General features: G+C 40.7%; 1 protein-coding gene across 12 annotated transcripts in view; it reads right to left on the reverse strand.

Moving 5' to 3' along the window:
- The window catches only part of CHRM3 (cholinergic receptor muscarinic 3), a 272,242-nt gene that overhangs the window by 256,535 nt on the left and 1,550 nt on the right, over positions 1-14,157 (reverse strand). For 2 of the 12 annotated variants that reach the window (XR_010358883.1, XR_010358879.1), the window contains exon 1: positions 13,787-14,154. The exons of 4 other annotated variants lie outside the window; for them this stretch is intronic. The gene's annotated coding sequence lies outside the window, so the exon portion shown is untranslated. Of the gene's footprint in view, positions 1-585; positions 788-4,914; positions 5,038-13,786; positions 14,155-14,157 lie in introns of those variants that run through there. 6 more of the 12 variants (XM_064413738.1, XM_064413736.1, XR_010358881.1 and 3 more) reach the window with 5 other exon arrangements.

Here is a 14,157-nt window from a genome sequence, read left to right on the forward strand (position 1 = left end):
ATAGAGTCATATTAAAATTATATACAAAGACTTCCGGGAGCCAAATCTTGACATTTCTCCCTCATTGAGAAGTGCCTTTGTGAATGCTTACACATTTTCAAGTCAGGGATACATGCTGGGAACTATTCAACACCATTTCCCATTATCTTATGCCTGCCATTACCCATACCATGAGGTACCCATACCTCACTATCAGACAACTTGCACTGTCTCGTGGAAATGAAAATATCTGTCTAGATTTTCAAGGCATAAAGGTAATGAGAAAGTTTGAAAGCATTGTAGTTCAGATCTATGAATAACAGAAACCTCCCCACTTCCTTCTCAATGACTACAGTCATGATAAACTTTAAACTCTCTTGGGTGGCCAGCTTGTCTCTGCAGTAAGATAACTGTCCTCAGCTCCTTTCTCTGAATATTAACTAAACGTAGAGGATTAACAGGAGCAGCAAAGGGAAAATCCCATAGCACTAACTCAGTGAAAAATAGACAGGATCATGTCCATCTGCTGTCTAAGCCAGAGAGTTTAAAAGTTTCCTGAGGTAGTAATACAGTTGTTGTGGAACTGTAGAGATTCACAGGTCATACCTGAAAAATCAGGTAAGTTCCCTTGACTGTAGCTAGTTGAGTAATTTTTACAGGCTTTGTCAGAAGAGTAAACAAATTCATCAGACCAGAGTTATTTCTTTCACATTTCTTATTGAAGTTGTTATATAATAAAGTCACTTTGTAGCATTCGAAGTTCAGACTATTTCAGCTCCACTCTCATTACAGCAATTTCAAGGAACTCCTGAAATACAGGATTGGTAGTCAAAACATTGAAATATAAACAGGAGAATTCACAATTTGTTACTTACACACTTGCTTTTCCTGTATGGAAACTGCAACACTCAGCTGACATTTTCAGTGACTTCTATCTCAGAAAGATCAACAAACACACAGAAAGAATCCAAAAGGGTATAACACCAAGGGTGTGCAAAAGGAAACCAAGGCAGCTGGTAAGCAGGTCTGTTTACAGTCTGCCTTTTTTTCTCCCCCCTCAACAGGCCTAAAGAGCTTCAGCTGTAGTTATTTAAAATTCTCAGGGGTGGCAGAAGCTGAGTGCACATTGTTGGTATTCTGTAGATGATCTCGGAGGAGCTAAAAATTGATATTAGTAACTGTGAGCTAAGAGGACGTGGCTAATTCGTAACCACTCTGATGTTAGCACACATTTTTTTAAATTAAACTCCTCAGGATAAAATGCCACAATATACTCCTATGGTTGTTTGCACACAATATTTACAATTACAGAAGTAAAACTAGCCTTTCAGTCAAGCATACTGTGCATATTCAATTTTGTATTATCTTGTGGTGACAGTATAGACTCAGGAAAATAACTTCCTTATTTCAATCATTTTTTCTTTGCCCATGTCTAAAATTTTTGTTAGCTTTATGTGATCACCAATTTAGGTAAAGTTCAGATGGCTAGCAAACACTCAATAACTATTTTGTTACTGAATAAAACTTTAACATAGTCATTCATCCTTTTTAAAGAATTCTGCACTACATTTCTGCTGAAGCCATTTTCACATATTTACATGATATTCCAGTGGACAGAACATATCACTAAATCCAGATAGTAAGAACTCAGAAGCAAGGTAAAGCCTTGCTACAAAACAATGCAGTCAAATAACCTACTAATATCACTAAAACCCCAAGCAGTTTTCAACAGCCTACTGATAAGAGTCACTAGCTGCTCATCTTTTTTGTTCTTTGTATTACTCAGCTCTCTCAGTTCTGTCCAAATATTGCTGGAATGATAAAATGGCAAAACAACACAAATCCATCATTAATTCTACTACTAGTACAGCTATACTGTATCAAGGATCTCTCACTCTTACAGGCTGATTCAGAATATTACTTTCATACCTTCACATGCACAATAAAATAACACAACAGGGATTCCTGTCACAGAACCTCAATTCTATTTCATGTGTGACTTTTCAATCAAATTTGTCCAATGGTTCATGGGGTTTTTTCCACATTTGACATCTATTAACAAGCACACACAAAATCAAAACTTCCCACCCAAGGTTTTATGAATAAAAACCTCTATTCTTATAATTTTTGTGCATAATTACCTATTTACAATGTTTACTCCAGTTCCATGATTCTCACTAGTCATAGTGGATCACTGCATCAGAAACAAACTTGCAAATAACATATAAACAAGAATATTTTGAAAAATTACATACAGCTAATGAAAAGAAGGGAATAAAAAGACAAGAACAGAAATTCAAAGGGGAAGTTATAATCCTGAAATGAAAGGTTCTGGTCTGGTTGTTACTCTGAACTAGGATCAGTGGAAGAATATTGCTTAAGCTTATCTTCATATGAAAATAGCTACACATACAGCTTTAATCTCATTTAAATTATATTAATTTAACAGCTGCAAATAGTTTGGGGATATTTATTTCAATTTATTTTTCTTAAGTTGATTAGGACAGGCCTTGAAGTATATTTTGCACATGTACACTCCAAGCACATCATTAGCTGAAATAAGACCAACTGGCCACACACTTCTAACATTCACATTTCTGTTCCAATTTAACTAAGCGAGAGTAATAACTTTGATAGAAAAAAAAAAATTGAAAACTCAGAAACAATTATAAGGAACACACAAGTAAAACTGAGCAGAAAATAGCCCAACCAAAAAAAAAAAAAAAAAAAAAAAACCACAAAAAAAAAAAAAAGTGAAATATAGGCTAAAGTGAAAGCTCAATTTGTTCAAAATCAAAACAAAGAAAACCCAATCTCTACCTTAACAGTGTTTGGTACCCCACATTTTTAAGTAAGATAGAAACAGTCAGATGGTGCCTACATACAACTACCAAATGTAAGAATGCTCCTATAGTGCTTCCTCTTTATATTATACCTCTTAAGTTCAACCTTCTGCATGAGCTAGTCAAACATGAACCTTTTCTGCATTTATTCATTGTTCTTAATCATTAATAATCCAGGGCACTTGGCATTAAAGACTGGGAGAGGGGAGAAGGAGAGATACAGGAAGGTAAAAGGGAAGAGAGTTTTCTAATAAACACATTCAGGCCCAAGCACAACCTATCATGTTAATCTTTAGAATTCTCAAATGGCCTACAGAAATGTTTCTTTTCAGTACTTCTGTCAAAACCAGTATGGTAATTATCTTACATTTCCTAAACTGACAATGTTAACCTGCAACTGGCCATGACTTAGGTGCAAAATTTTCACAATCCATGAAAAATTTAAATTAATAAAAACATTGTAGATTCAAGTCACTTACCAACGAGTCCACAAAGACTTGAATTTTTTTACTCTCAGGTCAGGAGCAGAAGCATTGCCAATTGATAAACCAAGTGAAAGGCAATCAAACTACTAAATTTTACAGTACTAAAAAATAAATATATAATGGAAAATACCTGCCCAGGCTAAAAAGAAACACAACTGCAGGTCCAAACACATGATCAATTAAAAGAAAAATTAAAAAATTAAAATGAGTAATTCAAAGGACCAGTCTGGAAATCCAGGGTTTCAGTATGCCCAGCATTAAGATTCAGAAACCCTCTCCTTAATGTCATTGCAAGACCCAATGCCAACTAGAATCGGAAAGCAGAATCAGAGTCATACAAGTCACACAGCCACCAAAGACTGCAGCCCAAGTGTCATCAGGATTCTAGTGTTCTTACAAAAATCAATATAAAATGTAAATAAATTATTGTCCATCCCATTATGTGAGCCATACCCAGGAAATATTCCCATCTGGTAAATCAAAAGAACAAGATTTCAGGCTGATGTTTGTTTTTTTGTTTGAGGTTTTTTTTGGTGGGAGTTGTTTGTTGAGTTTTTTTTAAAGGAACCTTTGCTCTCCTTACCTTCTATAGAAACAGTACAACAGCAAAATTTAAGAGAAGCAGACTGCACAGCTGTTGTAAAAGGGATGCATTATTCCTAGAAACAAACCAATCCACCAAGCAACAACATATCAAGTGAAAAAAGTTGATCATATCTGACGCAGAAAAGGATACTGATCACCTGCATGACTCACTGTACCATGGAAAGTTTCCAAGAGATGTAACAAGGATAAAACCTCTGCATGCCAATACTGTCAGTTTGCTAGGCATTAGATATTTAGCAACATTATAAAGTAATCAGTACATTAAAATTGTTTCAATTCCAATATTTTCTTCTTGGAAACAACATGCCTGATCATATTTATATTTGAAATTCCATTTTCTTAGCTTGAAAATATGACAACAAGTTAAAATTGTGTAAATATACCAAAACTGTGGGAAGGAAATTAGCAGAGTGAGGTTTTCCATGTCCTATTTTATTTGAGATCATTAACTTGAGATCATTTTCGCTTTTTCTCTTTATTCTCCTTGTAGGCTGTTAGCCTACAAGAGTCACATAAACATCATTCTTCCATTTCAGGCATTTAGAAGTTTGATTTTACCATAACCATAATTCAAGAGCTGATCTTGGCAGATAACAGCAGCAGCAGATTTCAGTGTCCTCTAAAGCTTTAGTCTACTGCTGTATTTATAAACCTTTTGTTGACCCTGGCTGGACAACAGGTGCCAACAAAGCTGCTCTATCTCTCCCGTCCTAAACTGAACAGGGCAAAGAAAATACAGCAAAAGACTCAAGGGTTAAGGTAAGGGCAGGGAGAGATCACTCACTGACTGACCTAATGGGCAAAAGAATGTCCACTTTGGCAGTAAGTTGTAAAATTTTCCCTGTCAGTACTGGAGTAGGACAATGAAGATTAAACCCAAATCTTAAAAACACTTTGCTCCCTTGATTAGGGGAAATTCACAGTTCATCACATATTGCCTCTAATGCACCCTCCTCCTCAGGGGGAAGAACTCCTCACACTTACCCTCTGCACTTAGCCACACTGCTCCAGCATGGGGACCCTCTCACAGAAGACAGTCTTTCACCAACTTCTGCAAGCTGAGTCTGTCCCACAGACTGCACTCCATCACCTGCTCCAACTGTCCCCTGCAAGGGCACAAGCAAACCTGACCCAGGCTTTTGTGACAGAAAACCTGCTCCAGCATGGGCCCACAGATCCTGACAGAAGCCAGCTCCAGCACAAGCTGCACAGTCAGAGTCTCCGCTGAGCAGCCACCTGCCCTGTCATAGGCCTCCTGCATGGGCTGCAGTGGATATCTGCTCCATCATGGATCTCCAGGAGCTGCAGGGGGCAGCTGCTCCACCGCTGGCTGCTGGGGAATCTCTGCCTCCCCCTCCTTCTTCACCAAGCTTGGATCTGCAGAGCTGCTGTCCTGCACAGTAACATTTTCCCTTCTTGAATATGTTCTCCCAGAGGTGCTACCACCACCACTGATGGGCTCAGCCCTGGCTATCAGTGGGACTACCTTTGAGCTGTCTGACACTGGCTTCATCTGACATGTAAGAAATGTCTAGCAGCTTCACAAAGAGCCCGCTCCTGCATCCCCCCTGCTACCAAAATTCAGCCACATTAACCCAATAAACCGTTTTTCAATCTTGCTTGCCTTTTTTTTGCCTCTTTAGCATTCCCTTTGGCAAACAAACACAGCTTTCATTGAACTGAGTGAGAAAGAAAATTACTGACTCAGTAGTGAACAGTATAAACACCGTCTGCTGCTTCTGAAAAAGAGTTCATCTTCACCTTCCATATACTTGCTTTCACAAAACAATGGATTTTTTTTGGAGATATGGAGCAGGAGGAAAACTAACAGTCACTCGTATTTTTATTTGAAAGTCTTAGTAGGCTTTATGTTTTTCCAGTGAAAGCTGCATGTGGGACTGAAAAGGAAAAACGTGACAACCCAAGGCACATAGCTATGACTGTCCATCAACAGGAGAGCCAGACACTGCCTTCAGCCTTGTTGATGCATCCCTGTATCACACTGCAAATTGACACCAAGGAAAAGGAGAACCAGTACCAATGTGCCTAACACATCATCACCAGCCAGCAGCTATTGAACTGCAGTTTCCAGAAATGGGAGCTACAAATTATTCTCTTTGCTTTTCTATTTATAGGAGTTCCCTTGGCATTCTATTGCAGTATTTTTAGCAACTATTTTCTACAGCACAATCGTTTACCCCCTGAGTTGTAGGACTACAAGTTTCTCTTTGCCACATATTTGGTTCAATGTAGACCCTTCACCAGTGTTTGCTCTGAAGTCCTTCTTTGTTAACTTTTTTAATACTGTATCCAGACACTAGAGATCAATTTCTTGCCTCTTCCAGAGAAAATCTTTTTTTTTTTGAGTGACTTTCTTCCATCTCTTTCCACAGAAAATACAAGACAGTTTCATACAAAACAATGATCAGAAAAATAATACAAAGACATTTGAAATCCAGAAGTCTCCCCTGCAAGCCTCCAAACTAGATATAAGTTTTCTTGAATTTACCTCAGCAGCTCCAAACCCAAGACAGGACTCCAATCCTTTTTATTCATCTCTTCTTAAGAGACTGCTAAACTCACTTTACCCAGATGCTACCTGAGCTACTAGACACTTTCTGCGGGAGATATTTTAGAACAATATTCACATACATAAATAGTCCAAGGATCATTTGTCTTTCAAAAATCCTGGAAGTAAGACACAATCTCTTCACTGCTGTATTTTGTAATGCTCTTTTAACCCTTATTTCAGAGTTTCTTTAAGTTTTCCTAGTTAACAAAGCCACACCATCATGCTAGTAAAAGTAAGAACCAAGAGATAGCATTTTCAAGCAAAGTTTTAAATGCAAGTTGTTCAAAATGTAACTTTTGCAGAGGGTTCTGAAGGGATCTCCAAGAAGAGGTGTTCTGACAAGAGGAAGTTGCAAAGGTGTGGCCTTGCATGCCCTTGTATTTTCAGTATTTATTTCCTCCCAATTATTGTCTGCAAACCAAACAGTCTGGCCAGGGTAACCACAGATGGTCTGCTGGTTGGTGGGGGCACTGCTAGTAAAGAAACATACTTTATAATACAAAGAAGAAGAAGCCTTGGTAGCAAAGCACTGTTATGAAGCCACCCATTTCATGAGGTGAAAGAAGAATCCACAAAACAACCCTTACTCCCCAGAAAATCACCATGTCCTTCCCAGGATGTGTACCATAGGAACATTCTCCCCTCACCACCTAGGGTCACACTGTTCAATTTTTTTCTGGGTCTTTTACTGTTCCCCCTTATTTTCTCTGTCCTGTATATATGCAAGAGTCACAGGCCCCCAGGATACTCCCTTCAGTCTTCCCTCTTACAAGTACTGCCCCTCCTTTGACTACCCTCTTTATTTCCTTCAATTTCTGGTTTTATCATTCTTAACCTTCACCTGTGCTTATACCTTCTTGTCACACAACCTTTTTCCAATGCAATCACCATCCTTAGAAGCATAGCTCCCCCTAAAGATTTATAAGCTTTCACTACCTCAAAATCTATCACAGGTAATAACATCAATCATAGACTTGCAGTGCTAGATCTTTCCCTTTTTTTTTTTACAGTGTTCTTCAGGTATTTCTCACTTCTACACCCCTTATGTCTCCAAATTTTTGTGTGTGCATATATGTGTAACCTCCCTTGTGTGCCTGTTCCCAAGAGAGATGACAAGGTAAAATGCAAATAGCAATCCACTCAGATGAAAAAGATGCTTCAACTGGTGGAAAAGTAAAGATAAAGCAACATCTAATTCTGACTTCATAAATTTGGATTATTTCCTGTCCAGCTAATCCTGAAACCTGCTTAGGGCTTTCCTGCACGTGCATTGTCAGGGCTGAAGAAAAACCATACTTTGAGAAGAGATGCAGCAGTTTATGTCAAATCATTATTATCAGAGATAAAAATGTCTGGAGTATTCCACAGAGTGATGCATTTTTCTCTGAGGAGACACAGTGTGCTGTAATATACTTTGTTCAAAGCAACTACGCACCTTTGTACAGAAACTGGAGATGATTAATAAGAAGAGAATGCTGAAAAATTTCAAGTTCTGTTCTTTCATGACAGCTTTGAGTATTTGCATTACTCCCCTTCTTTTTAAAAAGAAAGTTCCTTAATCCTTCGAATAGTTCTTACAATTGTGCTTATTACATATTGAGATTGAATTCTCCTACTAATTGTCTGTGGTGAAGTTCAAAAGGATTTGTTGCTATAGCAATACTTTGTGTTGATTCAGAAATTAATGATAAAAGACGTGGCAATTAGCACTATTAATTTTTACTAGAGAAACATTGGGAAGTGCTAAAAGGCTTCTGGCCCCCAAAAGAAGAAGAAAAGAAAAAAAAAAAAAAAAGGCAGTAAGATTTTGCATAGGTGACCATTACAGAGCTTGCAGCTATAAAAGCAAGCATAATGGATATTTCATGCTTCAGTGCACGCAGCATGAATATTGCTGCCTTAATACCTCGAGACAGACTCAGCCTCTGCTGTGTTTTGGGAATTCCCATAAGACCACAGGGACGTGTCTCCTTTCAGTCATAACAGAACCCTGTGGGACAAGCTCCTCTGCATTAGTATCAGGAAGCGAAACGGAATACTTTTCTCTGCAGATTTGACACTGTTCTTTCAGTGTTTGGCAGGGACCTTTCTTTGGCATTTTTAATGAATGAAAGTATGTTGCTTCAAGATAATGACCTGCTTATGCTCATCCTTGATTAACAGCCATGAAGCAGAGAAGTGTTTTCCAGGTCATATGAAACCAAAGGGGTAATTCATTATCTACACCAAGACTGCTATTATCTCACCAAATTATTTGGTTTTGTGGTAGCCCAGGACCTTGCACACAGTATTTAAGATTTTGGATTTTTTAAAGGCTTGGCTTGTTATTTCAGTCCTATAAAGTATGTAGTGTGGCTCTACATGACTGTAGTGCAAGGCAGAGGAAAATGGAATGCTTTGCTTCTTCAGTATGTATTTAGTGAGATTTTTCTTAATGTATGATTTGACAGTCTTAATAATGTATTTCCCGCTATTAGAATCCCACATAATTACTGAACTCAAATTTCCTTATTTCATAATGAAATAATGGAGGCTTTTTATAAATCCTCGTGGATGATAGATAGCATTTTTCCCCTTCAAAACTGTCAGGTTTATTTCCTTTAGGTGCTACAGCTGATAACTCATACCTTCATGCAGGAACATTGAGAGGCTTTCTTAAAACCCATTAATCCTAGATGCTGGAAGGGTCTTCTCCTGCTTATGAGAAGGACAGACAAGAATAATGAGCCTGCAGGACAGTGTATGTTGTCACGACTTTATACATTTCACCTGTAAAGTTGTCCCTCCATACTTCACATGGAGCCTTAAAGGTCCTCAGCATCTGGCTCCAGTACACTTAATGCTGTCAAATAAAGTAGTAATGGACAAAATGTTACACACAGCTAGAGCTCAGTGGGTAAACAATATTGTACAAAGCCCCTTGGCCAACCCCTGGCACCAAGATTAGATTGTTTTCTTTAAGAGAAGCGATGAACACACAAAGACATGCATTAGTAGCTTCAAACATATTTTTAAATCCCTTCCTTCCAAATGTCTCAGTCTATGAACTTATCTGTAAAAGGCAAACTTTTGACTTTATTACAAATCTTTGTATGCCATAATTAATCTTCTTCCCATAGGAATGAAGAAGGACAGATTATCATCCAAATAAGGTGAGAGGTTAACCTTACACATCATCATCACACAGCCTTCTTATCCAGAGAGGAAAAGCAAAAACATAGAAATATGTATCATTATAGAGCACTAGTCCATCAACTTGTTGAACATAATTCAACAATCCTGGAAGTCCCCAGTCACATTCCCTACCCTCACAAGAACTCTCTACAAACTTGTAGAGCAGCCACAACCTCCTGGAGACCAAGACTGGGCCTAATGCCCACAACAGAGAATAGACAATTTATCAGATATTTGGTGCGCACAGAATTCAGATACTGTGGCTAAAATTCTGTATTGCACTGGGCTAAATGAACAAAACTTTGAATTTGCTTGCAGGAAATTGTTTTAAATTAAAAAGGTTTTGTTTACTCCATCTTAACAGAGAAAGCACAGAAAACATAGAAGAGAAGGTAATGGCATTGACAAGTATCTGTATTATCAAACCATACCCAGGAAAACATTTTCTAATAATCCATACTGAAGCTGTACTATTAATTATTTCTCTGTAACTATCTCCATCAGGATTAATTTAGACAAGTATGAAACTACCTCCAGCTCTCATTACAGCAACCAATTATTTCTCATTTGTAATATAACTGACACCTTTTGTTTTTCCAAAGATTTTCCATCCACAGAAAAGACTTTGCCTTCAGTTTGCAAACATTTTATAAAGAAACTCACTTAAGCCTTCCCTCCTTTACACCAACAGATGCCTCCAGCATGAATCTAACTACATACTTAGAAAATGCAAGGGGGCTAATCACTCATTGTCACCTATTTTACAGTCAGTAATTTCAACATTTTTTATTTCCCAAGAGTAGATTCTGTCTTTGCCCTCACTGAATCTCCTAGCCAGGCATACATGGACAAGGTTGCATTCTGCTGGCACTCAACCAAGGCACAAGAAATAGAAAATATTGCAGCCTGTTTTTATCCTCTCTTAAAAATAAGACATAAACAACCCCCGAGCATGAAGTCTTAATCTAATCATGGTACACCAGGCTTATAGTAAATTTATTTATGTTTTGCATCCCAACACCATCAGGAACATAGCCTGGTATATGCTGCAACACTGTTGGGTGGACTAGGAGACAATTTTTGTTTGTAGAGGTGATGGACACTCTCCCAGTATCTCTTGACAGTTTCACACATACAGAAACCATGCAGCCCAGCAGAACTGATATTCTTCAATAGAAAAAAGATGCAGAACAAAGTCACAGAGAAAGTAGCAACACTATTGAATGGATTTCTGAAACAGAAAACTTTTGGTATTACCAGGCTCTTTCTTTTTATTCCAGGCTTACAGGTCCATTCAAACATCTGTCACCTATTCACAAACTATGGTACTTAAATACAAATAAGGATACTGAGATGGCATTGCATATCCTCCCCCACATAACCCTATAGATACTGCTCCTTATTTTAAAGATTAATGATTTTAATTAAAGATTAATAAATTTTAAATATTATCTTCATTAAATGAGCATGTGCCATAACAGCAAAAGATACCATTAGTGTTAGTAAACCCTTCAATCATATTTTGTACTAAACTAAGCAGCCATGGGTTTACAGGCACTGAGCGGAGCTTTCATTGCCTTCAGATATTGCACAGATACTTCACCTCCTCCTCAGAACACCATCTCCTCTTAATGGCAAACAAGACGTAATAGGATAATGAACAATATTAATTAAGGTCATCCAGATCACTTCAGACATTTTCCTAGTGTCAAGCACCTTTTGCACCTCTTCCTTTTTGAGTCACATAGCACTGCGTAAGCACAGTAATTGCTGGCACAAAGTACACAATTAGGCTGTCTGCTACAATGAAGACTGAGGGAGAAGAGAAGATATGAACATAAGAACCATAACGCTGTAGTATTCATGTGGAAGAAATTTCCACATTAGTCATCACAAGATTTTCTTTAACATTTCAGGATTTGACCCTGAAAACATTCATGGCATTAAGACTAAAATCCAAATACTAATTCAAGAAAGGGGGTTTGTATCGTTTTAGAGCAGCTACTACAGGTTTAGAATGAAAGCGTAGTAAGTGTGACAATTTTTTAGACCAGCTTACAAATTAACCAACACACTTTACTCCTTAACACTGATACTTAGAACTGTAATTTAAGGCACCATTGAGCACTGTGTTTATGATGTTTCATACGGTCATGGTTGGTTTTCACTGTGAAAACCTACCTCTGAGACTGCTGCTCTAAAAATACATTAATAAGCTGTTGGATGCAGACTATATTGCTATGAGTAAGATTTTTTTTATCCACTAACAGAAAGAAAAATGCACTGTACTTGACAATATACAGATGTATGATATAACGTATGCAGTCAGCTCCCTCCAGAAAGTTACTATTCATCTACTTGAAAATGAGAGGAATTCACACCTCACGACAGTTTCTGTAATAAATTAGATTAGGGGTTTTTTAAATTTTTTTTTAAATAAACATGAAAACGTACAAAACTGAATTTCTGGTTTAGATGGCATAGTGTATCTGGTAGAACAAGAGAACTTGCAACATGTTTTCATATGGCTGCCAGTAAGTCAGATGAATTTCATACTGGATTATCCCTGGAGCATTTCATCTCTTTGTTACTAAAATCCAGTCCAAGTGAATTGTTTTCAGTGTTTCAGCTCAAGTCAACAGATTCTTGTTCCCTGTTGCTGGAGTTAACATGCACACGATACCGAAATAAAAACACTTTACTCTGAATGAGATTCAGCACTGGTCTTCATATTGCTCCACAGGACAATAATGTACACATAAAAGCTTCTGGTAATAGCAGAGCTATTAAAAAAAAACAAACAACCCAATGTATTTCTTTTTTAAAAAAAAAAAGAATACAAAACACGCAACATCAGAAAATCCTACAATACTTCTTCCAAGTCGTGGAAAATTGCTACTGTATCAGCAACGTGCTTGCTTCCAAGCTGAGGCACGTTTCTGAAAGCCACCAAACCAGGCTTCCATTCTAGAAAAAGCAGCATTCCCTACTGCAGTCCTGGTCCAATACAAGTAAGCAAACCAAACACTGCCAGATTAAACAGAGGCAGACAAAATAAAATCAATATATCATTCACTAACTGTGAGGTGTATAGGCAGGTAAACAAACACACAAAAGGTAGAAATAATTCAGTCAATGCAGGATGCAAACACTGGAAAATATATCTCTTGGACAAAAACATCCTCAGGAGAAATCCCAGCTTTCTCTTGCTGTTTTTAAAGTTTCTCGACCTGTGTCAGCAATACTGAAGTTATAGTACTTCTGTCTGTGACTACTTCTATATATGGTCAGCACAGATATTAGCTGGGATTTGCGTTTTTCCAAAGTAATCCCAGGCAACCAGAAGGCAGTTAATCAGTATGAAAACCCACACGAGTCGATCCTCAGCCCTGCACACGAGTCCGCTTGGGTTTCTCTGCCCCGAGACTTGCACAGCGAAGGGAACACGGCTAGTTCTGGTTTTGAGTAAACACTTGGGCTCTGTTTCAGACACTCCTGTGTGCGCGCAGGCAGCGCACACCCTACCCAGCGATGCTTCCCAAACTCCAGCCCGCGGTCCCGAGGAGCCGCGTTTGATCCGGAGCGGAGCGGACACCGCACAGCCGCGGGCACTGCCAACCACCTGCGCGGGGAGGCCGCGCACTCCTCGCTGCCCCTGCGGGACCAGCCCGACACCCGGCGGCACGTCGAGCCCTGCTCCGGGCTCCGGGGCGAGCCGCCACAAGGCAGGACAGCGCACACAAGGCAGGACCGCGATCCCCAGCCCCAGCGAGCCAGGGGCGCACGGCGGGCGGCGCCGCTGGAGGGGCGCAGCAGCCCCCGGGAACAGCGGCCGCTCCTCCGAGCGCCCCCGGGAGCGGAGCGGCCCCGCCGCGGTACGCGGAGCCCTCCGGCGGCCACCGCCGCTGCCACAGCCTCAGCCCCCCGCCCCGGCTGGACGGAGGGTTCTGCGTTTCCTCAGCCGCTCCGAAGCGGGGACCGTCCGCACAACTTTCCCCGCGGCGAGCCCTGCTGCGCTGCCGGCCGGGCTGCGCCGCACGCCGCTCCCCGCCGCTGGCACCGCGCACGCCAGGGAGGACAAACACTCAAAAGCTCCCGCCCGAACCGGCATTTCTCCTCCTTCCTACCTGCCCGGTTCCCGGAGACCCCACGCAGCCCGCTCCGAGCCGAGCGCTCCCTGCGACGCCCAGGTGGCGTTAGGAGCGCGCTTCCCACGGGCGGCGCGCCCCCGGCGGCCGGAACATCCCCCGCCGGGAGGAGGGCGCTCCGCACCCGCCCGCGACGCCGACACCGCCGACACCGCCGCACCTGTGCCCGGGCAGCGGCGCCGCCCCTTCAGCGCCGGCCCGTGGGTGGGCGGGGGCGCGCCGGGACCGCTCGCCCCGCGGCCGCCGCCGCCCTCCCCATGCAGCCGCCGCACGAGGGACACCGGCTCCGCCCGCCGCTCATTGGCCCGGCCGCCGTGACCTCACGGCGCCCGCCCCGCCCGCCGACCCTG

Source organism: Passer domesticus, chromosome 3 (genome assembly GCF_036417665.1).
Source record: "Passer domesticus isolate bPasDom1 chromosome 3, bPasDom1.hap1, whole genome shotgun sequence".
NCBI lineage: Eukaryota > Metazoa > Chordata > Aves > Passeriformes > Passeridae > Passer > Passer domesticus.